The sequence below is a fragment of the Equus asinus genome, chromosome 3 (genome assembly GCF_041296235.1).
Source record: "Equus asinus isolate D_3611 breed Donkey chromosome 3, EquAss-T2T_v2, whole genome shotgun sequence".
Lineage (NCBI taxonomy): Eukaryota > Metazoa > Chordata > Mammalia > Perissodactyla > Equidae > Equus > Equus asinus.
In genome coordinates, this window is record NC_091792.1 from 39208458 (window position 1) to 39233531 (window position 25074).

General features: G+C 43.7%; 1 long non-coding RNA gene across 2 annotated transcripts in view; it reads right to left on the reverse strand.

Annotated features, from left to right (window-relative positions):
* LOC139044790 (uncharacterized) overlaps nucleotides 1–16959 on the reverse strand; it is a 40278-nt gene extending 23319 nt beyond the window's left edge. The window contains exons 1-3 of one of the 2 annotated variants that reach the window (XR_011501960.1): nucleotides 9870–16959; nucleotides 7059–7230; nucleotides 3437–4236 (exon numbers count right to left, since the gene is read on the reverse strand). This is a non-coding gene — a long non-coding RNA (uncharacterized lncRNA). Of the gene's footprint in view, nucleotides 1–3436; nucleotides 4237–7058; nucleotides 7231–9869 lie in introns of those variants that run through there. The other variant, XR_011501959.1, reaches the window with a different exon arrangement.
* Nucleotides 16960–25074: the final 8115 nt, after the last annotated feature.

Below are 25074 nucleotides of genomic sequence, written 5' to 3' on the forward strand. Positions count from 1 at the left end.
CTCATCTTGCTCACCCAATGTCTCCCTCAGTTCTTGACCTTACATCAGAACACTCCAGTCATGTCTGCACTTCTGCATTTGCATTCGACTCTGGTAACTCCAGTCTCCCACTGACATTGATCACTAACTTCCAGGCTCCTGACTCAATGCTAGCTGCTTTGACATCTCTGACATGGCTTGATTTTCTTTTTTCCTTCCTTTCCTTTTGTCTCCTCTCTTATCTTCTCCTCTTCACCTTTACTGAAGTAGAAGTGATGTACAATAAACTTCACATAAGTAAAGTGTACAATTTGATGAGTTTTGACATATGTAGACATCCATGAAACCATCTCCACGATCAAGATAATGAACGCGTCCATCAGTCCCAAAAGTTTCCCTGTACCCCTTAGTCATCTCCCCCTTCCACCTCCCATCTCCAGGTGACCACTGAGCTGCTTTCTTCTTAGCTGTTTTCTGACCAGGAGCTCTCACCTGGTGTTGTCCCAGGCCAGTCACCCTCCTGAAATTCATTCTGCCTACCAGTGTTCTGGGTTCTAGCCTCAGACTTCCTCCCACTCCTACCCCCTGGCATATCCCCTCAGCTGGGGTCGGACAAGCCCTAGTTCCAACCTCTAGATGATACTGGATGCATTTAATTCATCCTAAACATGATAATTCTTCAGTTAGGAATTCACTTTTGGTGGCTAATATGAAGTTACAATAATAAACACTATTTATAGAACAGCTCATTGGCACCAGGAATTGAATTACACAGTAATATATAATAATAATTTTTTTCTCTCATAGCCCTCACACTAGCCATATAAGGAAAGTCCTCATTCCTCCATGTTGCCCATGAGAGGATATCATGACTGACTTAGTCAAACGCCTTGCTGAAATCTGGATATACTATTCTGTAGATTCTTTGCTACAACAATTTGAAATCCTAGCCATAACAGACTTTTTCTTCTGAAATGCACTATTTCCCTCATTAGAAACTTTCCTGGTGTGGTGTGCTATACTCAAGATAAAACAAAGCGTTCTCTTGGGGGCCAGCCCCGTGGCTGAGTGGTTAAGTTCACACATTCTGCTTTGGTGGCCCAGGGTTTCGCCGGTTCGAATCCTGGGTGTGGACATGGCACTGCTCATCAAGCCATGCTGAGGTGGCATCCCACATGTCACAACCAGAGGGACCCACAACTAAAAATACACAACTATTGCTGGGGGCCTTTGGGGAGAAAAAGGAAAAATAAAATCTTAAAAAAAAAAACACAAAAAAAACCCCACAAAGGGTTCTCTAGATTCAGAGTCACTCACAATACTCTATTATTCTGTATTGATCTTGTTTCTAGTAGACCAGGAATTTTAGATGTTTTGTAGGTAGTCTGTATTTGAAATAAATATTGCTTGACTCTTGATATGGCTGATTTCCAAACTGATCAGAAAGAGACCTCTGTTTGCCTTGGCAGGGGATGTGAAAAGCAGGATAACTCCTCCTAATCCCACAAAGATGATGTGTGAAGTGGATTCTCCCATTCAGAATTTATTTATATTAGTCCCGAATCTGTGGAACATCTGCTTTTAGCATCTGATGCTAGCATTTTCTTCTCATGAAAGGTGATTTTCTGGGCAAAATGTAACAAGAACATTACAGGACTACTAGGATTTTTTTTCTAAATTGTAGCAAAGATATTATCTAAAGTCATAGACACTTTACCTCCAAAGGTAAAATGATACAGATTAAATCTACATTAAAGATTTGGAAATATCAACAATGGCGACAGCAAAATACATTTGTTTTAAGATGCATGAAGCTAGTTCATTCAGTTTCATAGACATAAACCATGAGTGAATCTAGTGTCATTTCATTGTAGGGCCCCTTATACTTGTATCACCCTCGGGGACATGAAATAACTGGCCTGTTATTGAGCTCCAAGACTTTCCCATTAGGCCCTTGGACAGCATGGTCTCTGGTCCTGTTCTATCTTTAGGGAAGTGCTTCCTTCCAGTCAGTGACTACATATAAATTTGGTTTTCTATAGTTTTTTCAGATCAAGCTCCTTTGCATACTCATTCATTCATTCAGCAAAGATTTCTTGAGCATCTACTATATTTTAGATGCTTGTGATGCAACAATAAACAAAAGAGAAAAAGTCATGGAGATGATATTCCAGTAAGGAGACAGATAGTAAACAAAATAAATCAGTAAATACACATGGTATGGTATACGGCGATATGTGCTGAGATGAAAAATAAAGAAGGGAAGGGGATGGGAAGTTGTGTGTGTGTGTTGGCAGAGGGATTACAGTTTTAGAAAGTGAGTTTCCCAGAACACAGGGCTTAAAACTAAAGCTTATGGGTTTTTACCTCATTGGTGAGAAAATTCTAGGGAAGCAAGAGTGAGAGACAGGAGTAGTGAGGCAGAGAAGGTGGAGAATCAATGCAAGGATGGGTCCCACAGTAGTCACCGCTTGACTATCCAGAGTGACTTACGGCTGCCTCTCACAGGACCGACTTCCAAGAGGACGTAAGAACCATTATGTCTCAGGGCATTTTGTCCAAAGAGAGGAAGAGAGAAGAATTTTTCTGTGGGCTCCTGTATCCCTTTGGGGCATTAACTTCACCACAATTCTGGGTTGCATGTATGTGGGCAGCAAGCAGGTCCTGTGGCATCTTGCATAAGTGGGGAAGTTCTGAGGTGTGAGATGAGGGGCGTATGGTGTGGGCATGAAGGGAGGTATTGCTGGGTTGTGCCCATGTGACATTGGTGGGAGCCCCCATGGGGTTGGATGTTGAAGTGGCAACTGGAACAGAACTAGTGGCCAAAGCCCTGGAGACAGGAGAAACCAATAGGATCTGAGGGGCTGTGTATGAAGTGTCTGATACAGAAAGAGTGGCCAAGGGCAGGAGGCCCATCAAGAAAGTGACATTTAAGTAAAGGCCCTAAGCTGTGTGATTATGTGGAAGAAGAGAATTTCAGGCAGAGAGAATATGAGATAAGGTGGTAAGGTGGAGGTATATCTGGCATGTTCGAGGAATAGGGGAGGCCAGGGCATATGCAGTGGTATGAAGGGGAAGGAAATAGAAGAAGAGGAGGCTGGGGAGGTAGCTGGTGGTCAGCTCACACAGGGCTATAGGTCTTAGACAGGTTTGGGGTTTTACTCCAAGTGTGATGGAAAACCACTGGGCAGGGGGAGGTCCCTACCAAGTTCTGGCATGATCTGAGTAATGAAAGGATCCAACTCTGGGGCTGCTATGTGGAGAGTAGACTCAAGAGGCCAGGGTAGAAGCAGGGCAGCTGGTCAGGAGGCTACTGTGGTGTCCAGGTATGAGGTGGTGGTGACGTGGACCAAGGCGTGCAGGTGGTGAGAGGTGGCTGGATTCTGGATACACTTTGAAGGCAGAATGCCAACAGGATTTCCTACTGGATTGGATATAGAGGACATGAGAGAAGGAGAGGAGTCAAAGATGCTTTCAAGGTTTCTGTTCTGAGCAACTAGAAGAATGGACTTGCCACTTCCTGAAATGAGGAAGACTATGAAAAGAAGAAGGTTCAGGGCAGAATGACAGGAGCTCAGCTTCAGATGACTAATGCTTGTGGTGGCAAGTGGGCAGCTGGATGGTGGAGAGATTAGGACCAGAGATGTGACTTTGGGAGTCGCCAACAGATAGATCACGTTTAAAGCCACCAATTTGGATGAAATCACCCAGAGGGTGAGTGGAGGTAGGAAAGCAGAGAGGTCTTAAGCCTGAGCTTAGAGGTGTTTAGAGGTTGGGAGGATGAGGGGAAAGAGCAAAGAAGATTGAGAAGGTGTGGCCAGAGATAGAGAGAACACCAGGGAGGTGCCGGAGCCTAGAACCAAGTACAGACAAGGCTTCCCATGTTTGTGAATTGCAGAATAATAGCAATTATGGTAGAAGGCTGCCCCCTTCCTTTGTGGGTACCTCTCAAGGGGGAGCCACCCTAAGTTTCCACTTTATTTCCTTACCTGTGAAAGGGTAACAATAGCATCTCTCTTAAAAGGTTGTTAGAAGATTCCACAAAGAGTCTCATAAACTGTTAGGTAACATGCACAAAGAAGGCTTCACAACACATGTTAGTTACATCAATGATGTCAGTGCTCAATCTGGTCCTTCTTTATTTCTCTCTTGTCCTCTCCTTTGTCTCTTTCTTTTTTTTTCTCTTTCTCTCTCTCCTTCTTTTCCTCCCTCTCTTCCTTCTTCATTCTTTTTTCTTTTTTGGGCAGGAAGAAGAACCTGGAAGGCAGAGTTTTGCTTTGGAGGGTATTTCCTCCAGCATGTATAATAGGATGTTAAATGCAGCGTTTTATGTTTTTTCATGAGTTTTGACTTGTGGCCAAGTCCCCAGAAGCCTAAGAATAGTGAATGTCAGATCACCATAGAAGAAATGCTGAGATTGTGAAGTAGGTTTTGTTGACCCTCAGCTCACGTTGGGGTATATAAGAAATCTGTGAAAGAGGCAAAAATCAGAGGGAGAGAATTTCTTTGGAGAGAGTTGTCAGGGTGCTGGGGTTTTTCCCTCACAAGAAGCCAAGTGAGCCAAGAGTACCTTTTGGGGAATTGACATGTGTCCCTGGACATTGGGGCACTCCAAGGTCTGGCTCCTCACGCATGTCTGAAAATCTAAAGGCTAAAGACAGGCTGAGCAGCTGGCCAGCAGCAGAACAGAGAGACAAGACAGCTCAGTAAGCAGCTGAATGCCCAGAGCTGTGCTCTTCTAGCACCAGTTTTGACTGCACTGAAGAAATCCAACTGACAAGGCTTCCCATGTTTGTGAATTGCAGAATAATAGCAATTATGGTAGAAGGCTGCCCCCTTCCTTTGTGGGTACCTCTCAAGGGGGAGCCACCCTAAGTTTCCACTTTATTTCCTTAGTCATCTTGGAAGGGACCCTGGCTGAGAGGACCACTGGGCACGGCGGGGCAGCCCCAGTAAGGGGTGTGAAGTGTGAGGGTGGGGGACTGCCTGAGGCCAGGGGAGGTCATAAGAGCAACATGAGGCATCATTCAAGTCAAGGGGAATGGAATCTTCTTGCCATTGGACTCCAGAGCTGGATTGCCCAGGTTCAAGTCCACGTTCTGCCATTTTCTAACTGTGGGCAAGTGACTTACCGTCTTTGTGTTTTAATTTCTCCACTGTGCTATAATAAACCTGTTCCCAGGGAGCACCTGCACTAGGTTACATCCAGGCAGGTCTTTCAAACTCTTTCCTCTAATCCTTCCTGCCCTGAGCTCAAGTCTAAGGTTCTTGAACCAGACACAGTGAGTTGGAGGGGAAAATAGGGAGAAAGAGGGCTTCCTCCTTCCTGATGTTCAAGGCTCTTCCTCTCTCCTCCCCAATAAATTTCCCAACCTAAGGCGGGCCCAAGCAAGGGAGAAAGGAGGAACTTTAAATAAACACAAGAAAAATAAAAAATGAAAATATGGGTAAGAGATTGCATTGGTCTTGCCTAGAGTTGTTATTATCTGGAAGTGACTGGAAAGGCTGTAAGATCATCCTGAGACGTTACCCAGGGTGGGGAGGACAAAGACCAGAAGGGGCTTAAAGTGGGCATTTGCAGAAAGGAGCCAAGTTGCTTTTTGCTCATAGCGAGTCACGTCTGACAAACTTTCAGTAAAAGTAAATTTAGGGCTTGTTTTGAAACTGGCTTTTCCAGGAATTCCTTCCAATTCTGCCCATAGGCCTTTAGAGCAGAGAAACGTCTTTCAACCCTCTCACTCCAGGGATCTGGTAAGCAGTGGTATTATTTCTGGGAGTGGTCACTTCCCTTCCGTGATCTCCAAATGTTGCTTGAAATATTGGAGTTTCCGATTTCTCTAGGAGAAACCTGGGCATATTCTGAGATGAGGAAAGGTGGGACTTGTTGGCCTCAATGCAAATCATTCACGAAGAAAACTTTGAAAGCCTTTTTCATAGCTTTGATTTTTGGCAAAAAGCTTTGCTAAGTTATTCCCCAAGGTATAGGAATTTTTCTGGGTTTTTCTAAGTGTCTTGGCTATTCTTTATTCTTGAGCAATTTTCTAATTTTATTTATTGTTATTTTGTTGTTATTCATATTCTTCCAAGAGATCCCCCTGTGGCTTGAAAGTTCCAGCTTATATTTAAAGTTGCCCCTGAATCGTCTGTCTTCCTTGCCTTACTGTTCAGGTATCTGTCATTTTGGCAAATAACAGTTACCAGCTGTGATTAAAATATGGAGCCAATACTTTAGGACTGACACAGAAGATGGTCTTCCTGCAGGACAGATGGCACCTCCGGCATTGCTCAGACGGGCCATCTAAGCCCATGTGGCCTTGGATGGGTGCCTGAGGTCAAGGGTCAAACCAACTTGTAAGTGGGCTCCAGGCCAGCTTAACAGATGGATGAGGATGGAGACAACTAGCAGACCACACAGGGCCTAAAGAGAGTCTGTGCACAGGGAGAGACTGTAGCATTTTACTGTCTCCCCAAAGAGGCCCTGGTACTTAAACACAAAAATTATGATTAACCCCAGGAGTGAGGCATTTAGAGAGAGATTTCTACGTGTCCCTAGTCAAATGCCCTCGGGCACAGAATCAAGTGAGAGAACTCTGAATCTCAGCCTTTGTCTGAATTGACCAAAACAGCTCCTTTGGGGCAGAAAACTGGGACTTTCCATGGTCTGATAATGTTCTCTCTTCTGGCAAGTCCTGAGGGTAGAGTGAGCACTCTCTGTCTGTGTGGTCCTGGGTGATCTGGACACTGAGTGATGGCCCCTGCTGGCTACGGGGGCAGAATGAGGGGTGGTGAGGCAGCCCAGGACTGCGGCGGAAATGGGTTTTCAGGACTTTTCCTCTTCCTCTTTTATAACATTTTCCTCCTGTCTTTTTCTTCTGCAAAGTGTTTGTGCCATAAATACCCTGCCTGTTGCACAGCTGACATTCTGGAGTCATCTCTGTCTGTGGCAGTTGGCTGGCTCTGGGTCCTGCCAGCCAAGTGTCGCAGGTGCCCTTGCAGAGGACAGGGCTGGGACGATAAAGAACATCATGTGCTGGTCTGCAGATCTAAAGTTATTTTTGTTCAACAGGCAACACGCTTACCTGGCCAGGAAGGTTGGAAATGCAAGACGTCCAATGTGTGCATTCCAGGACACAGGAGCGAATTTCTAGGGAAAGCTAGAGGCAGGCCAGGGAGGCAGTGCACCTGGAGGCTGTGTAGTTGGAGAAGGAAGGGAGATGGATCCTGTGCAGACAGATGAGCTGGAGTAGAACTCTGCTGATGGCAAAGGAAATGTGCCATGATTGGCATGTGTTCTTCCTCATTCCAGGTGACAGAAAAGGCAAACAAGTGGGACAGCTGAGTGCACTGGTAGCTAAATTTTTCAGACTCAGTTCTACTTTAGGCTGCATATCTGAGTTAGAAAGGCTTGATTTCCTCCACCCAGAGAAGATGGCTTACAATGGTGTGCAAGATTCAGTAGGGTAATCACAGAACTGTCTAATAGAAGAGCTGGCATGCAGGTGAGACCCAGTATCCTAGGTGTACCTAGCTGGGCGCCACCTTTATAAAAGTGTGTGAGGAAAGGTACCTACTCCACGTTCAGCACTACACTCATAGCCTTGGTTCTTTGCCCCTATCCAGAACTTATTTTACAGACCTCACTGTTGGCTAGACGTTATCCTCAGCACATTACAGTTGTCAACACATTCCATTCCCTGTGACATAGGTACTATTATCGTTTGTGTTTTACAGATGAGAGATTTAGAAACTATTGCAAGGTCACACAGCTAGTGTGATGCAGACTGGAATTCAAACCCTGGCTCCAGAGTCCATACTCTCATCTATTTGACTGTGTTCTACACCCCATGACTATAGGTAATTAGCAATGCTCATGTCTTTGTGCATTTCTCCCCCACCAGATGGAGAGCTGCCTATGGACAAGAATCATGTCTGGTTTACCTTCATTTCCTCCCAGCAAGTAACACAGTGTTTGGTACCTAGTTGGCACTCAGTGAATGTATTTTTAAACCACAACTCTTGGTGCCAGTGGCCATGCCATTATCTCCTCTGTGGCACAAAATGTAGAATAAACAGCTTTCATTTTTATTTTGCATCCTGGCTCCCACTCAGACTGTTTGCCACACTCCTCCTGGGGCTCTGTGCCCTTGACTCTTCCTGAATGTTTATTACTGCAGGAAGCAGCTCAGGATGAACAGCCGGCTGCCAGCTAGGTGTGACCAACCTCTCGGGTCTGTTTGTTCCGGCCACAGATAGCCACCCACGGCACAAAGCGGCACTTTGGAAAGTGCCTCCTCCCTCAAGATTTCTCTCCTCTGCCCCGGGAAGTTGCCTAGCAACCTCACTTCTTCTGTCTCTCCCCGCTTCATGTGGAGCACCATTCTTATTTTCATTACTCCATCACCAACCTCCAAACTCTCTTCTGTGCTGTTAACCCTTTGCATCTCTCTGCCTCAATGTCCCCTCATCAAACTTTACGCCATCTCCATTTTCAACACAAACTCAGCCTGACCCAGAAAGCGTCCCTCATTTTCTTGTCTTTTACAGCTTTGTAGAAGTCTTTATAACATCCTTTTAGTATTAACCTCAAGATCAAACTACCAAAGAGAAGCAAAAAAACCACATTAAAACAAAAAAATGACTAACCGGAATTTCCTAGGGGATTTATTCAAGCTTCACATAACTCTCTTTTTCCCCCTTTAAAGAAAAATCAGATCATATCATATACCCATGATGTATGATACCATCACATGTGTCATCTGTGGGACATAAAGATGGGATGTGATATAACATAACATATGAAAGTAACATGCAACATTTTCACTTATTCTGGCACCGTAAGATGTTTTTCCTCTGTTTGCCCCACTTCAGGGCCTAAAGAAAGGAAAACTCCTGCCTCTCTCTTGAAGGCCATCAGCAACAGTGGCCTGGTAATTGCTGGTATATTTGCTGCCATTTTGCCTGCTGTTGGCTAAGGGTGCAGCCATTGGAGACAGATGACAGCTGGCGCATCTCCAACCCCACCTCTTCTACAGAGAAAGGCAGGCTCCCTGGAAAATAGAGGGAGAGTCACCCCTTCTCAATACTGGGCCAAGGCATTTCCTTGGTCCCGGCCCTGAGTTTTCATAAATACATGTATATCTCCTAGTTCCTGACTCCAGACTATTTCATCTGCTAACCAGAGAAAAGTGCAGCATACTGCCTCAGTCCTGCTGTCAGAGGAGGAAACAGGAAGAAGACGAGCTGGTTAGGGTCCAGGGCTTTATTTCACCAAGAACACACAACCAGTGACCTTCTGCCATCTATAGCATACAACCAGCAACCTCCAAAGTGACAAACTGCTGATAGGATAACAGGACTCTACCACTCTGGTGGTCCCCAATGTTGCTTAATATTCAGAACAATTCTCAAACACAGATTCCAACCCTGTGTGGCTTCACAGGGACCTCTGTGATCTGACCAGAACAGCCTGAGAGAGGGGCATGGGTAACATCAAGGACAGCACAGCTAGGTGTGCCTTTGCCATTTGTCAAAGGGGAGGGGATTCTAGACTCTTTCAGGATCACCTTGTATAGTTGTTTAGGTTGCACACCACACAAGCTGCACAACCACGTGAGACAGCTCTGGACCTTTTAAAGCTCATTCTTATTCAGCTGTGGGGAGTGTCCATAATTCCTCCACCTTCATGCTCCATAATTTTTCTGTCTCTCGTATCTGTTCTACTGAACAAATAGCTATTTGTATAACCATATTTGCTTCATATTGGACTTTAAAATTGATTCCAAAAAATTCTAATCTGCTTCTCTTCTTTTTGCTGAGGACTGGTTTCCCAGTCAGGAAGAGGCAAAGGCGGATGGAAGCAGGGGTGCCATTAGATCCAAGCTCAGGCTCACCTCTCCTTGGCTGAATCCAGACTCCCAAGTTCTCTTTCTTCTCTGGGTGCACAGCCTCGTGTCTAAATCTAGTCTAACAGCAGAAGTGTAGGAGGGGGCAGGTGGGAGAAGCCGGATCCCGGGTCCAAAGAGAGCTGCACAATTTCATAATAAGAGTCTTTATCTAAACTCTCGACCCTCTGGTAGTTGCACTAGACTAGTTCTTTCTTCCTTATCTCTTGGGCTCAGGAGACTGGGTTGTGTTAAAATTACTGCCACAATCCATGGCAGGAGAGCTGGCGGGAGCGACAGGGCGGGCAGAGTGAGGTTGCACGCAAATTTATGTCACAGGATGAATTCTTCTCTACGGTGTTTCGTTCCTGCAGAATTGTTTTCAAGACGTTAAGTGCTGAGCTTTGGGGGAACTTTGCTCAATGGAATGAGACTGGGGGAGAAATGTCACCCTCAGGAAAGACAGGTATTATATTAGCTTTATATTCCTGTTACATTGACAAAATCACGACTGTTTATAGAGTGCTTGCTCAATGCCAGGCACTTAGATAAAGACGTGTTTACATTAATTTTCTCACTAGTTTCTGTGAAGTAGATACTGTTAACTTTTCCTATTACACAGATGAGGAAACCAAGGCTCACGGAGACTGAGTCACCTCTGGTGGCTAGAGACCATCCAGATGTCAGAGCCCAAATGCCTCCTTCCAAATGACCTCACTTTAAAAATTCATTCTGCTCCGAAATAATTTCTCCCCTAGGGCAGAAAAATCCACAACCAACAAAAGAAGAATCGAGAAATACAGTTAACTGCTGACAGGCAGCAGCAGCTGGGAATGGCATCTCCCTGGACCTATCAGGCCCTCCAGTGACTGAGTCGGTTTTGAACACAACCTCTCCCTTCTCCTCTCAGCCTCCCCCTGATGCGCTAGCTTGGAGCACAGATGCTGGATTCATTTGAAGGAGGCGCCCATGAACCTCTTTTCCCTCCATTTCTCTTTCCGGTTTGCAGATTAAAGGAGGAACCATGTGATCCTCAGATCAAGAGACACATCCAAGGATGGTTTGGCTACATCTGCTGCTGTCTCTGTGCTCTCATCTCTGCTGCTGGGTCTGGCACATGCTTCCTTCTACACTTGCTTGAGGTTTGTAATCTGAGGTCCACTGCATTTCTGGGAGAAATAAAGTAAGCTACCTGGTCGGCATAACTACTCCTGAGGACTTAGAATTCACAGTCAGAGGAATGGAAACCAAGAGAAACAATAAGACAGTTATCTCCTCTTGAGTCATCTGTAAGCAGGTTTTGATCAGAATAGGGAGACACAGAACCACCAAACTCCCACAAAAATCGAGTCGTCTGGGCCCCAAGACTCAGCAGTATAGACCAATCATATTAAAATTGGAATCAGACTCTCCATGCCAATTTGCTGTTCCTCCCAAGGACAGCCCCACATAGTTGTGTAGGTTGAACACTGAACAACATAGGGAGCACCACCACGACATAAATACAGAAAATTTGGATATCTATTGCAACAAATTTCTGGCAGAGAGCAGCAAAGTACCTTGATGAAGGGATGCCTTATTGTAATTCATACAAAGCTGCCCCATGGGCTAGTGGTGAATCTTACTCTTCCTGGTGAAGAAGGCATATGGCTCAGTGGCAGGGAAACCCTGAAGTGAGGACAGCGGTAGACAGGAAGTCTGCGTGAAGAGGTGAAAGAGCACCCGGGTTTGAAGACTGCTTTGCCACTTACCAGCATCAACTCTGCATAAGTTCCTTAACTTCTGAGTCTCATTTCTTATCTACATGATGGGCTTAATGATAGTAGTACTAATATTGCAGGTTTATTGTTCAGACTAATAATATACTCGTGTGTGTGTGTGTGTGTGTGTGTGTGTATGTGTGAGTATGGTAGGCTATATCTATCTATCTATCTTCCTATTATCTATCTATTGCCTGGCCTATGTTAGTCATTTGAGAAATTATAGGTGTTATTATTATAAACCAGAAAATTCGAAGTTAAAGCCAAGATCCTTGGTTGGCAATATGCCACAGCAGGTCTGCTCAAGTTTTCCAGCTAGCCCTCAAATAAGAAAATGACTTACAGGTGACAAAATTGGTCAAGAAATTCAATATAAAATCAAGGTTATCTATGATCTATAGCCAGAACATCCAATACCAACATGAAAAATTTTAGAGCATTCATTGTTTGCTATGATGAAATTCTGTTGAGTTGCAAAAAGAAAATGAATAGAAGATAGTAGGATTTCTGAACAGGTACAAATATTCACTTATTCCTTCTTTGACAAATTGCTTACTCTGTGGCGAGCACTGGGCTATGAGGTATCGAAGCAGATAAAAAGGTGTTAGTATGGATTAGGCTAAGTAACAAATAGACCTAAACAGTAAATGTGTCAAGACCGTAGAAGACTGTATCTTTCTCATATAAGTGTTCTGAGGGGGTGCTCAGGATGAGAGAGCAGGTTTCTTCCAGGTTCCTCCCATCTGTGGCTTCTTCATGCCTGAAGACCTCATCGTCATCTGCTACTAGCCAAAGAAAGGGCAAAGAGCAGAGGAGCAAATGTGATGACTTTTTATGGTCCAGGGCAGGAGGTAGCCCATGTGACTTCTACTCACATTACATTGGAGAGAACTGAGTCATGCAGCCACACCTAACTGCAAGGGAGGCTGGGAAATATTGTTTAGCTTTGTGCCCATGAAGGAGAGAACAAATATTGTTGGGCAGCTAACGGTGACTTCCCAGGAGGTCAATCTCAGGTGATGGGACCATGCCATACGATGACTGGGAATTCCTGGACATGGAAAAAGAACATTTGAACAAACTGTGATTGGAAGTGAGGGGGAGAACAGTGCTGTGTTCTGAACAGAGTCACTGGGAAGGCTGTGAAGTGAAGAAGCAAAGCATGCCAGCTTCCACAGAGGGAGTTGGCAGCCACGAACAAACAGGCCTATCTTTACCTGTGTACAGGGTGAAAAGAGACCGTCAGCCACCCAGGGAGAGTGTTACCATCAGTGGTGCTGTTTGCTGGCACTCAGGATACCTTCCTGACCTGCCTCAAACTGTTCCCAACCAAGGTCAAGTTGCTCAATCTGGGTCTTGCTGAATATACTTCAACTATGTCCTCTGTGCGGGGAGAGGGGAATCACTGACTCGGAAGAAGAACTCTACAGGGGAAATGGATGTGATAAAGAAATGGATGTGATAAAGGACACATGTGCAGGTGCTCCAGGCCCGTGAAGACCCATCTCTTCAGCTCATATGGAAAACTACTGGATCACCTAGATCTGAATTCTGGTCCTTACAACAGATCTGTGGATCTGTTGGGGTGGGGGGCAGAACTCTAAGGTGGCCCCAAGATTCCACCCGCTGATGTACACACTTGTATAATCCACTTAATTATATGTGGAACCTGTGAATGTGATGGGATAGTTGCCCTCTTGATCAGTTTATGATAAACAGCGAGGGTGCTGCGTAGGCAGTCTCATTACGTTATACTATGTAAGACTCACAATTACACATTATATAAAGCTTCAGCATAGCAAAATGGAGAGAAACTCTCCTGCTGGGTTTGATGAGGTAAGCTGCCATGTTGTGAGATGCCATGTGACTAGCACCCAAGGATGGCCTCTAGAGCTTAGACTGACCCCTGGTTAACAGCCAAGAAGAAGACAGGAATCTCAGCGCTACAACTGCAAGGAACTAAATTATTCCAGCGACCACGTGAGCTTGGAAGATAGCCCCAAGCCTCACATGAGATTGCAGCCTCTGCCCACACCTTGATTTCAGAGCAGGAGACTCAGCTAACTTGGGCCTGGCTTCCTGATGCACAGACACTTTGATATAATAGATTTGTGTTGTTTTAAGCTGCTAAGTTTGTGGTAATTTGTTACACAGCAATAGAAAACTAATATAGGGTACCTAGGTAAGTCACAACTTTCCTGAGCCCCCAGTTTTTTGTTTTTTTGTTAACGTCTAAAATGGATGTTACTTTTAGATTTATCGTAAGAATCACATGAGATAATGCATCTAAAAGTGTTTTATAAATGATCAAGTTACCCACACTGGTAGAAAAGGTTTATTAATAACAGGCAGTAACACCATAAATTTACGCTGAAGGGAAAAACAAGGAATTAAGCATTTGTTTTAAAAAAGTGTATCTAATTAGTGTTTATTTTTAGAAACCATTCTGGTCTTCCCTGCTATTTAATGATCTATTTTTTCACTCCTTAGCAATCAGAGTTAGCAAGGCCTTCTGGCAAGAAATTCAGTGTGATTCTGGGGCTGCAAACCAGAATGTCTCTGAGATGGATCGCATTGTGTAGGTTATTCCTATTTAAGAAGTAGCTGCGAGAAGGTTCTAAACATATTCTGCCCTCCAGGGAACTCAAGTTCCAAATCTTTCTGGAGTTGCTTTCATAGTGAAAATAAAAACTGGCCCAAAGACTTAAGGACAAGACAAAATCAGCAGAAACTATCAGCGTCATTGGCACATATTAGTTGAATGACCTTTTAATTTGTAAATCCTCCAAAGCTTTGTCTGTTTGACTGAATGGAAATATAGATATGAAGTGATTTTGGAGAAAATTTGGGAGATAGGAAGAGAATATTGTCATTGGTCAGCCAACAGGTTTTTTGGAAAGATCAAAGAAATAAAAATCTTCATCATTGCTATTGAAGAATTTGCAATCTTAATTAAGAATTCAAAGTGGTCCAAAACTTTGGAAAATATTAGCCAAACAACTGACCAATGATTGGAAAGTATAGGTAAGCTAAATCTACATACCCTGAGATTACAGAGTACAGAGGTATTGTTAATGAAACCTCATATTTGCATTCTGATTTTGTAGCATTCCAATAATTTTAATGCATCCTACTCCATGTCTATCAGAATGGCTAAAATTAAAAAGTTTGACCATAATAAGTGTTGGATAGGACATGAAGGAACTGGAAATTTGACACACTGCAAGTGGGAATGGAAAATAGTATAACCACTTTGGAAAACAGTTTGGCAGTTTCTTAAAAAGCTAAACATATGCCTGTCAATGATCCAGCTATTCTGCTTGAGATATTTACCCAAGTGAAACGAAAGCATACGTTCATACAAGAAATTGTAAACAAATATTCATAGCAGCTTTATTTGTAATAGGCCCAAATTAGAAACAATCCACATGTCCATCAACAGGCAAATAGATACACAAACTGCGGTATGTCCACATAGTGGATTACTACTTGGGGATGAAAAGGAATGAGCCTTTGGTGCACAGCACAAGATGGAAGAATCTCAAAATAATTATGTTGAGTGGGAGAAGTCAGACAAAAAGTACATACAATGTGATTTCATTTATATAAAATTCTGGAAAGTGTAAAGAAATTTATAGTGACGAAAACAAATCAGTGGTTGGCCAGGGGACTGGTGGTGTAGATAGGGGTGGGAGAGAGGGATTACCAAGGGGCATGGGGAAACTTTGGGAGTGATGGATGTATTCATTATCTTGACTGTGGCGATGGTTTCATGATGTATCTGTATATTAAAACATCACTATACACTTTAAACATATGTAGTTTATTTCATGTCAATTATACCTCAATAAAACTGTTAGGAGCAATTATTTTTACACATTTTTGAAGTTTGATTCTCATAATAAAAAGTTCTGAAACTCTTAGGAAAAATATTATTTTCATCTTTCAGATAGGAGAAATACGGTTCCAAGGGAAAACTTAGGTTCCAAAGGACTCAAGTTAGGACAAGAACCTTCTCTATTCCAAGAACGTGTTTGCTACCTGGAGCTGTCTCTGTGATATCTAACAATCAAAACAGCTCCAGATCATTTCTTCTTGATTCTCTATTTCTTGGCATATTGGTTTCTGTATCGTAGCAGTTCTCAAAGTATGGTCTGCAGACCCCTGGGGATCCCCAAGACCTTTCAAGGAGTCTATTGAAGTCAAAACTATTTTCATAATAACACTAAGATACTTGCTTTTGTCTTGTCTTCACAGTTGCCCTGATGCTCCAAAGACAATAGTGGGTAAAACTGCTGGGTCCTTAGCACCAATCAAGCACCAAACCATATTAATGGTCATTATTTTCTTTACTGCTAGGAACTCATAGTAAAACAAACATAAAAACACTGTAAAATCAAAGCCATTTCTATTTAAGAATGTTCTTGTCAAAGCAATAAAAATTACTAATTTTATTAATTCTCAACTCTTGAGCATATGCCTTTTTAATATTCTGTGTGACAGAATGGGAAATAATCATAAAGCCCTTATGTTGCATACCAAGTTATGTCTATTGTCTCAAAGGAAAACGCTTGTGTGATTGTTTGAATTGCAAGCTGAGCCAGCCACTTTTTTCCACTGGATCATTTTTCTTTGAAAGAAGAGCTGACTAACTACGGCTATTCAGACTTGGGTATTAGGCAGACGTTTTCTCAAAAATGAACTAAGTGTGCCTGTCACTTCAAGGAAAACAAGTGACAGTATTAGCTGTCAATGATAACATTTGAGTTATCCAGCAAACATTAGAAAAGTTAGAATTTTGGAAAACTTGTTGACATCTTCCCAATACTTTTCTAATAAACTAATGGTGATATTAATGAGTATGCTTTTTAATTACCGTATAATGAAATGTGTCAATATGTGGAAGGTCTGTATAAATTAGTGAGTCAATATTTTCCAATGACCACTTTATAACATGATGTTATAAAATCACACATGGATAAAAGAGCCATTCAAATTGGATTCAAAGTAGGCCAATGGGTTTACTATAACAGCATATGAAAAGTCCATGGATATGTTATCAGATTTGATTCTATATTGCAACTAGCCTCTAAGAAACTATCGCTTGTTGAGTTTTGGTGTAGTATCAAAGAAGAATATCCACAATTAAATCTATTTTGACTTCAATAGAAAAGGCTATTAAATATATACCTTCCTTTTCCAGCTACATACCTGTATGAGACTGGATTTTCTTTACATAGTTCAATCAAAAAATATCACAACAGATATGAGAATTCAGCTATCTTTTATTAATCTGGACATTTAAGAGATTTATAAAAATGTGATATAATGTCACTCTTCTTACTGCCTTTTTTTTTTGTTTGGGAAAATAAAATTATTTTTCATTAAAATATGTTATTTATGTTAACCTGTAATGAGTTTGTTACTATTTTTTAGTGGATTAATAAATAAATACTGTTTAAATCTGTTTTAATTTCTAACATGGCAGACATGGATAGACATAATCCACATAAACAAAATCTCTTTGGGGTCTGTGGTAGGCTGAAGGGTGGCCTCCTAAAGTTGTCCACATCCTAGTCCGCAGAACCGTGAATGTTCCTTGATGTGGCAAAAGGAACTTTGCAGATGTGGTTAAGTTAAGGATCTTGAGCTGGGTGATTATCCAGACTATCTGGATGAGGCTGATGTAATCACATGGGTTCCTGTAAGATAGAGGCAGGTGATCGGGGGAGCTGTAAGGGATGTGATGACAAAAACAGAGAATGGAGTGATGCGAGAAAGGGATCATGAGTCAAGAAATACAGGTAGCCTTGAGAAGCTGCAAAAAACAGGGTTACAGACCCTCTCCTCAGAGCTTCCGGAAGGAATCAGCCCTGTTGACACCTTAACTTTAGCCCAGTGAGACTGATTTTGGACTTCTGACCTTCAAAACTGTAAGGTATAAAATTACATTGTTTTATGCAGCTAAGTTTGTGGTAATTTGTTACAGCAGCAACAAGATAAACAATACAGGGTCCTCAGTAATTTTTAAGAATGTAAAGTGGTCCTAAGACCAAAGAGTTTGACCTCTCTACAACTCCCTACTCTATGGTAGCCCAATGACAGCTTCAGTGGAATCAGATCCTGGACAGAGAGGAATGGCCCAAATACTACCCCATGGTCCAGAGAGGTCATTAGTGTAAGTGGTCCTTAGTGTACGACTAATCCAGTCTCTTCTGGAGCCCCAGGGTGATCGAAGATAACCTCGGAGTGCCTTCAGAACCTGGAACATAGAATGTGCTCCATAATTATGTATTAAATAAAGGAATTAATAAATGGGCCTCCTGTTCTTTGTCACTTAAACAGCCACTCAAGACAATAATATGGTTTATGGAGCACCTCCTCAATGCCAGGCACTGTGGGCCACTTAATGCTATTAGCTTTATTCCATACAGCAACCTACAAGGTGGGTCCAGAGGGGCTGAGGGACTTGCCTGAGTCACATGGCAGGTAAGTGGCAGAGCCAGGTGTCAAATCTATGTCAGTCTGACCCTCAAACTCAGGTTCTTTCCTCCATGGTCTCCGTGGATTTGGAAGAATTTACCCAGTGTCAAATAGGCAGTAACCGACAGGTGGTATTTATGTATTATACCACATTAATTTCATCTGGCCAGAAAGTAAGGATGAACCTAATCAGAGAGACAGGCCTGGGTGGGGATGGGCAGATAGGAAGGGTGAGTGGGCAATTAACATTTCTTGATTGCTCGTGATGATCATCAGCTACTTTTATTTCGTCAGGCATTGTCTTCTGAGCTGGCAGGATCTCTTTGGCAATTTGTCCAAAAAGCCACTTGTTTTCATGTGGATGAATTTCTTCCTCTCAGATTTTAAATGAAAGGAATAGATAAGTTCATAGTAAGGAAACAATGGCTTAGTTGCTTGTATCTCTGTGACAAGCATTATCTAATACAATTTACTGGAAATTGTTATCATTATCGGCGGTCTTCTGGCGGCAGTGCGCACTCAGAATGGAGCGTTACCAGGGTGCCTCTGATCCTTAACAATTTTTCTTTTTGTTCTGTTTCATTAGTAGATATTTTCTTGCTTTGCCCTTAACCTAAAATAAAACATCAGAGGGCTGACCATTCCCTAAGGGACCTTTAGCAGTTTCTTCACTGTTGGATGGCTAATAAGTTAATTAAGCTTCCTGTTAATTAACTTTAATAATTAGCTTCGATATGGTCCTACCAAATGGTTATTACCTTGGCTACAGACTGTTAACTCAGTCTGTCAATCAGAATGTCTGCCCACATTACTGAGGGGCAACCTGACCTGTTGGGCAAGAAATACAGAACTTCGCCAGCTCCTTTTGTCTTTGGGAGAGCAGAGCGCCAGAAAGGGAAGGAGGATCTGTATCCAATCTCTTAACATCCAGACTTCTGGCCTTCTTAAGGTATCTGTCTTTTAATGAGGCATTGGCAGAATGAGTCATCTTGTCCTAATTTAAATCTAATTCCAAAAGACAGATCTGGTAAAAAAAAAAAAAAAATGGACCGATTTTGGAGGTTGTTTTTTTTTCTTTTAAAGGAACCTTTCCTTTTTTAGAAAGACTGACTCACAAGAAGCCCTCAATGGTAAATCAGTGTCTGTGCTGGGACTGCCTTTCCAGTACGCTATTTTCCAACCCCCCATTGGCTTGGCTTGTCCACGCCTAGAGACTATCACTGCCCTGCAAGAACACGGGCAGACTGGCCAGAGAATAATGAACGCAGGCTTGAAAGCAGCACGCAGCGCTCTCTGGCCACAACGCCCTGCTAATAACTTTTAGAACTGCTTGATGTCAGGCCGCACATGGAGTGGAGATGATACTTGTCAACTAATTTGGCTTTTAATAGTCTGAACATCCTGACTGATCTGAGGTTTTTCTGTAGCCAAATCGTCTTGCCTGTTAAATGTGTAATGAATGTATTTAGGAAACTTCATTTTACGTGTTTAGAAAAACGGCCTTGAAGACTCGTTCGTGCTCTGGCCGGAGAGCCTTGGGGCTACTGGAGCCGGGTGCTGACACGCAGGCACACGAGGGGGCAGGGGTGCCAGCCCGCCTCCCTTGAAGCGCTTGCTGCCTTTCTGTTCAGAGCTTCAGAAGAAAAAAATAATCCCAAATGCTGATATTTTTAGTTCCCACTCACTCTTTGACTATGAATAGGAATAGGATTGAAATTTCCACCAGTCTTCAAAGCAGACTTACCTTTAAAGCAAATACCAAGGGTTTGAAAACTCATTCTAGGTGGAATAATGTTCACATAAACAGAGGAGGCCTTAGAAAAGAATCAAAGAAAACAAAAGCCCTAGAGCTTTCAGCAGAGTTGGGTTAAGGTCACCTCCCCAACCCTTATGACCTCCACAGGGAGGGAACAGCAGTGGCTTCCAACCTGAAAGAGAATACACCAGTGTCACGGGAGAGAGGGGCCAGCCTGGAGTCAGGGCTGGCCCCGGTGCCTCAGGGGCGGTCCAGCTCTCTCCAGGGTAATTGGATCCCTTGTAAAACCAGTGCTGTACTCAAGGAAATGACCTACAGGGACATGCTGGGGTGGATTCAAATATTTTCTTGTCACCCTACAGCACCAGAGACTGGAGGGAGGCAGGGATAGAGAAGGGAAGGGAAGGGAGGGGAGAAATGCAGAAAATAAAAACTAAAACATGGCCGAGGAGCAAACACATGCTGATGGAGTGTGAGTAGAGGAGAGACTGCTCAAAGCCCTTTTGGCTTTTATATGTCCGTCATTACCAGGACAGCTGAGCGCCAACAGTGGGAAGCCAAATCAGGATGTGCCTTGTAAACTTTCATTACCTCAGCCCTTCTGAGGAAGTCACCCAGAAGCTCATTCCAGCTGCCTATAAAACCTGGTAGGAACTGCTGGCCAATTCCATTAAAAAAATTTTGGGGGGGCCATGAATACTCAAAAACACCAACATCAGATACATTACTTTTCTTTTTCAGATCACAAAGAGGAGAAATCATCATGTTTCCTATATTAATTTAGGAATCTGGAACATATGAAAAAGTTGTAAATATCATCTAGAACCCCTCATAAAATCTAATATATGGTCCAACATGTCTCACACTCAGCATATCTTCAATTCCTCTGTTCCCTTGTCCTTCTTGGCACACCCAATAAAATCCCAAGCTTGGATCAGATCTGCTGTCCGTCTTACTTGTTCCTGCATCTAGTCTGCAGAAACTGTCAACGTCATGCAGCGTGGGGCCAATATAATATATAATTCACAACCTCTCTCTTCAGCTGGGCCCTCATTGGCACTTTTCATTCCTTTTCCTAAGCTTGGGTTCCAACAGCTCCCCATCTCCTCCATGACTCGTGCAACAATCTCCCCTAAGTCAATAATATAATCCCCACCAGGCTTCTCCGTTCCTTCTCAGTCCTCTGTTTCCTGTTTTACCCTCTGCCCAGGCAGCCAGCTCAGAACCCAGAGAGGCATCCTCAGTCTTATGCCCTTCTGTGTCTTCATCCACTTCTAGTCTGCAAGACCTACCAGAGCTCTCTCTGAAATGGTTCTCCTGTCAGCTCCCCTCTCTCTGTCTCCACAGACACAGTGGGTGTGAACCCAGGTCCTTATCACCTTTTGCTAGATTACTGCAATGGCCTCCAAATGTTTTCCCTTCCTCCTGTCTGGTCACTGTATTGTCACCTCTTGTTTCTTGCCTCACATCCTTTGTCCGCCTTTTAAATGAGCCATTGCTGTGACAATCAGCTTCCAACAGCACCTCACCTCAGCTGCCCTAAGGCTTCCCTTGCCCAGAGTGTTTGGTGCCTGCCAGAGAGCCCTGCACTCATGGACATCCTGTGGGGCCTGCAAAGGTGAGGAATTTATTGCCGCTCTTGACCAGTGAGGGCTGGAAGCCCCTGAACACATGCTCTCCTTTATGGGGTGGTGACCACCTGAAGAATGCATCCCCTAGGGGGCTGGCTCGGAGGCCGAGTGGTTAAGTTCGGGCTCTCTGCTTCAGCTGCCCGTGTTCGCGGTTTGGATCCTGGGCATGGACCTACTCCACTCATCACGCCATGCTGTGGCGGCAACCCACATACAAAACAGAGGAAGACTGGCACGGATAGCTCAGGGCTGATCTTCCTCAAGGACAAAAAGAGGAGGATTGGCAGCGAATGTTAGCTCAGGGAGAATCTTCCTTACCAAAACAAAAGAATACACTCTTGTATTGGTTTTCCCTCCTTCCACATTTTCCCATCCCTATTCCTGGAATCCCTTCCCAAAGTAAAGTACCTACATCAGCAGTGGACTCAGGCTCAGCACAAATGTAAAGAAGCGCAAATCCCTTCCTTCTAGGGCTCACATCTGAAGTAGGAATGGACCCGTTGTCAGATAAACATAAAACAAACACGGCCCAGGCAGGCATCTATCGTGCACAGAGCTCCCATGGAAGCCCTGGGGAGGGCACAGAACTTGGCCTTGGTGGGTCAGGGAAGTGTCCTCTGCTGGGTCAGAGGTGACGTGGAGGGTTGGGAGTGTGGGCTGGGGGGGCGGGGCCGATGTGCCATTAAATGCTTTGAATGAGCAAATTTAATGTTCTTAGGCACCTGGATTTCTTAACAAAGAAAAAAGGTTTAAGCTGCATGCTTTATTCCATAATATACTCTCTGGCTTGCCCATATTTTAGGTCCGTTAATTCCCACATGACAAGAATGTTACACACCTCACAGAGCTAGTTACTTAGTTGGTGCATATCGGAGTATTTTATGGCAGTTTTGCAAAAGCTGAGATGACTGAGGAGAAGAAAAACCTAGCTGTCTCGACTCAACCTTAGCACTGGGGTGGTCACTACCCTAATAAGCAAGCATGTTAAGATGAATTAGGAAGCTTCCCTATTTTCCTGTTGACTCTTTTACTATAAGATGGCAATCTCTAGATCAACCAGCAGCAACGTACCCTGGAACGTGGATCCAGCACAGCAGGGCATATACCAGGCACCCAGCATCTGGCCAATGGGAGTCACTAGGTTTCTCCTGGCAACATTGGTCTACAACTCGAGCTGTGATGAATGCCTTCCCCTTTTTCTCCCCTCCCCAGCACCCGTCATCTCCTCCAGGGATGAAATCAGCTCTTTTCTCTATCTTTGCTTTCTGAGTCACCGCTCATTTTTCTCACCTGGGGTCTAACTTGAAGGCTTGGCAAAAGATGAGAGTAATTTATAGATACGTTAGACCTTGCCACCTTCATTTGAGCTTCCCTTCTGGTCTGGAGAGAGGCTGAACTTTAAGATTAACTAGGAATAGAGCTCCCTTTCTTTCCTTCTAAAATTTTTCTCCTTCTTTCTCTGATCCCCACTCCATTTTGGGGTCACGTTCTCTTTCCCACATATGCCTGTGTTTGGAGCTTCCCGGAGCCATGCAGTTTCAGGATGCTGGCTGATAGAGCATCAAATGAGGGAAAGCATTTTCTTTTTCATCCTTTTTTTTTTCTATCCTAGTTTGCACCTAGGAAAAGTCACATTGAATACCAAGCTGTGCCTTGGCTATATGTACTTTTAGAAAAATGAAAGTAGCTTTATATATTCTGAACAAGGTTTTTAAAATGTGTCCTCAAGTTCTTTGATACTCCTGACATCAAAAGGTGGAGGCTAGCTCCCTTTCCCTGGAGTGTGGGCTGTACTTGGTGACTCATTTCTAATGAAGAGAATGTGGTGGAAGTGATGTTGTGTGACTCCTGAGGCTAGGTCATAAAAGGCACTGTGCCTTAGTCCTTGCTCTCTCTCTTGGATCGCTTGCTGGCGGGAGAGGTGGGGGAAGGCTCCCTAGAAGCTGATGCTCTAACCCCAGTCAAGTCTTCAGATGACTGCAGCCCTGAGGGGGCTGGAGGGGCTAAGGCAATATCTCTCTGTTACGTCAGAGTGGCCAAGGCTGTTAAAGCCATGACCAAAGACAGGGGTTACTTAGGAATTCTTAGTTTGAGAAGCTTGGTCCATGGACAGATAATGGAACTTGTTAGTTTTTTGTTTACTCTCTCTTTTCCCAAAGAATGTGCAGCAACTTACAGCAAAAAACTATGTACAAGGAAGCCATAAGTACAAATAGGAAATAGAAAATCAGGACCAAACAAGGAAATGATAGTTGCTGAGCATAAGAGGCAACATAGTTGCAAAGTTTAAACTTAACCATGACTGTGGGCTTCCTAGTAGCCATGGTAAAAATGGAAACTCAGCAAGCTCTGTAGCTCTTATTACTGACAAGGCAACAAAGCTTTTCTTAGCATCGAATTCTCTCGTGAGCTTTAATATAGAATCTGATCTAGGTAAAAGACAAGGCTCTCAGTCATACTTTTAGAGATGTTATATTAGCAAAGTTCGTTTAGTCGTTGCTTGTGTTCATTAGGAAAGGGGGAAGGAAAGTGATAGAGCTGAGCACATGGTGAACTACAGAAAATAAAAGGAATTCCTTTGACCTAAGTGCTGCTAGGCTTTCTGAACGTGGCAGGTAAATGTATGTTAAAATATTTTTGATCTGAGCTGAGCCACTTGCTATCTTTTCTCTTTTTCTGTTGGCATATATAGAGCATGAAATCACTTCTTGGGCAGTAATTTAAAATAGCCCAGTTTATCTCTCTGCTTATATTCCAGGTCTTGGTTTTCGTTTATCAATTCTTTCTGCTATCTTGGACTTTGCCTGAGAATGTGAATCCTGCGGCACATCCCATCGCATTCCACCAATTCCTGACCCCCTGTTATCCTCCCCACCCACCCTGGGCTTTGTTCAAAGGCCTGCAGGGAGGCTGCATGGGCAGTGGAATGCACAGACAGCAGTAGCTGGGCTGTGGGGACTGTCTAGGGGCCTAATTCGTTGTGGCAAGCTTTCTGAGAGCCCTGCTCCAGTGCATGCTTCTGAGGGCGAGCTTGCTGTGTTACTGGGCGACGGGTGCCATGCAGCGGGCCCAGGCCACAGAGATAAAGAAGACAAGTGCCCGTGCAGCTGCAGAGCCTGGGCTAGCGTGACGCACCTGTGCTCAAAACTGAAGGAGGCATCTCTCTCAGGGTCGGGCAAGGGCGTCTCTCCTGCCTCGTCCTGGTCCTGTGTGGCTGTATCTGTTAGGGTTGAAATTATGAGCTGAATTATGTGAAGATGTCCAGCATGTGGCCTGGCAGGTAGTAGATTTCAATTAACGTTGGTTTTCCCCTTTTCTTCTCCTCTTTTCTTCTCTATCTCTTCTCCTCCCTTCTTGCTTTTTTCTTTTTCCTTCCTCTCCTTCCTCCATTCTGCAAGAATCTGAGAAGCAGAGCTGATGTGTTATGAATCCTTTTCTTTAAATCTTTGCCCTGGCTTTTCCTCCATCTGGAATTTTAGTCCTTCTCTTCGCTTAGTTACTCCATCCTACATATCTTATAAGGATAAGCCTTTGCTGACCTCCCTTTCCAGGTCAACGTTCCCCAGTGACTGTTTCCATTGCAC